The sequence below is a fragment of the Protopterus annectens genome, chromosome 2.part0, assembly GCF_019279795.1.
Source record: "Protopterus annectens isolate FY-2018-M chromosome 2.part0, PAN1.0, whole genome shotgun sequence".
NCBI classification, from domain to species: Eukaryota; Metazoa; Chordata; order Ceratodontiformes; family Protopteridae; genus Protopterus; species Protopterus annectens.
In genome coordinates, this window is record NC_056728.1 from 277,906,096 (window position 1) to 277,908,595 (window position 2,500).

Consider the following 2,500-nt stretch of genomic DNA (forward strand, 5'->3'; position numbering starts at 1 on the left):
TTCTTTGTGGAATGTGCTCTCTTCACTGACAATGCGTGACAATCTGATAAACTGTCCTTTGAGGACGTTCTTTTTCATAAAGAACGGATGCTGGCTATGGAAATCCAGCAAGTTATTTCTGTAAGTGTCTTTTCTGTAGATATTAGAAGAGAGCGACCCATTCTGACCGTTGATTGTGATGCTAGTATCCAGAAAGTGAATATGTGTCCCTTGGCCGGACACTATGAAGTCAAGATAAGGGATGCTGTTGGACATATTAGTAATAAAGTCATTCAGTTCTGCAGAGCTGCCACTCCATACAAAAAAAATATCATCAATATAGTGCACCCTATTTAAACTGTTTCTGAGTTTTATTTGTTAGATCTGAAGAAGTCCTTACACACATTAAAGGATGAAAGCGCTAATCAACAGTTTGGCTTCAGTGTGAATCCTTTCAGTTAGTTTTGTTTTTTTATTTCTGTTTCTTCCGTATAGAAGTTTAGAGTTTAATGTACTAGAATACTTCTTTTTTAGTCAGTTTTCAGTTATATTTGTTATTGGCTGACAAGTAACATGGAGGACACACCTGCAGTCGAACCTGGCTCAAGTAGCCAAACTTCGAGCAACGTACGGACTATGATTTACTTATGGAAGAATTTAATAACACGATGAGCAGAGCGCAGAGTTTATTTTACAGATGCAACAATATTCAAAGGGATGCTAGGGGTTTCAGCCCTAGCTTATTCAGTGGTAGAAGTAATGATGATTCGCAAAATGCACCCAGGACTGACCAGGACCCACAGAGTAATACTGACGCTGAAGAGGTTGACATACAGACGCCACAACAGCCACAGATACATACTTCGGCGAATGTCATGTCTTTTTTAAACATCACCAATAATAATCCATTTCTAAATATTGGTTTGGATGGATTGCAAAACGCAAATGAGGATATTGGTCTACCTAATCACGGTCACAATGGGCACTGCAAGTCCCTTATCCATGAGTTGGAGCGCAAAATTATGTTATTCAAGAACATTGAATATGACAACCATTTTTTGTCATCCTGTATCCACTTCAATATTATCCCACAAGGATTACGGTTCTATAAGTTCCCAAATGGTATCACGAGACAATGTGCTATTTATGCTGAATTAATTAAACTGTACCATGATACTGGCATGGCTGGATTAAAACTTCTAATCACACACAATATTGGCAGACTGGATACTGTTAAAAAAGAAATTGAGGCTCTGCACAGATCTGTGTTGTCACATCATGACTTTGACTACTTTAGGCATCTGTACGATGGCATTTCGCCCAGACTTACTAGACATGTGGCCACACTGACACACAGAAAGAGGCAAAAACTGAATAGGGACCTGCAGCAGTACAAGGATCAAACTGCTTATAGACTTAATCATGAGAATTATGTGAGAAGGTTCAATGGTCAGCAAGGTTTTAATAATCATGGGAATTATGTGAGAAGGTTCAATGGTCAGCAAGGTTTTAATAATCATGGGAATTATGTGAGAAGGTTCAATGGTCAGCAAGGTTTTAATAATCAGCAAAGATTTGTCACTAACACCACTTTCAACCAAGGTTTCAACAGAAACCCACCTCAATTTCACCCTCCCCCTGAGCAGCAAAGTGAACCAACAGTCAGACCTGTTCAAAGATTCGTAGCTCCAGCTAATAACAGGTTTGAAGCACCTCGCACCCCTCCTCCTCCCCCAAGGTTTCAGCAGGTAGAAGTTGCAGATGACTTTGCAAATGAATTACAACAGCCTTTTTTATTACCACACCAAATGAATGGCCAGCAAGCAGACTTAACACCTCAGCTGGCACCGAGAGGGAGGGGGAGAGGGAACACTGGACAGAACCGGTTCCCATACAGAGGCAGAGGCATGATCACCAGGAGCATAGCAAGAGCATATTACCAATAGATGGACATAACATACAAACTGGAGCGGTGTTTAATCTCACAAACAGACACTTCTCCAATGAGCATTTTCAGCTACTTAATAAAGGTTTCTCTTTTATACCAGCACAAAGGGCAAATGTTACAGATGTATTGCTGGACTTAAGATTGTTCACTAGAAAACTGAATTTAAAGTGCTTATACTCAGACCAAAATATTAATAATGGTTCTCCTAGTTTACAAACTACTGACTCCACTGTCCTTCCCTCTAGTCACACTTCTGTTGACAGTGAAGGTGATTCTTTTAGTGGAGTATTGCTCAAAAGAGGTAGTGTGTATAACCCTGCTTTAAACAGCACACTACATACTTTCCTTAAAGTTTGTGAAATGGACATCAGAAATCTGCTTAAACAACCTGCTAAAAATAAATGGTTTAACCTTTCTAAAAAAGGGCAAGAGGCTCTGTACATACTGAGTAATGATAGGTCACTGAGAATTATGAAAGCAGACAAAGGCACGGAATAGTGATTATGGAACAAGAAGTATATACTAATCGTATAGAAAGCATGTTACTTAACAATGAGTTCTACAAAGAAGTTA

The 2,500-nt window shown here is 39.3% G+C and overlaps 1 protein-coding gene across 1 annotated transcript in view; it reads right to left on the bottom strand.

The window, feature by feature from the left end:
* CEP120 (centrosomal protein 120) overlaps positions 1-2,500 on the bottom strand; it is a 1,674,147-nt gene that overhangs the window by 1,282,006 nt on the left and 389,641 nt on the right. The gene's annotated exons all lie outside the window — the stretch shown is intronic.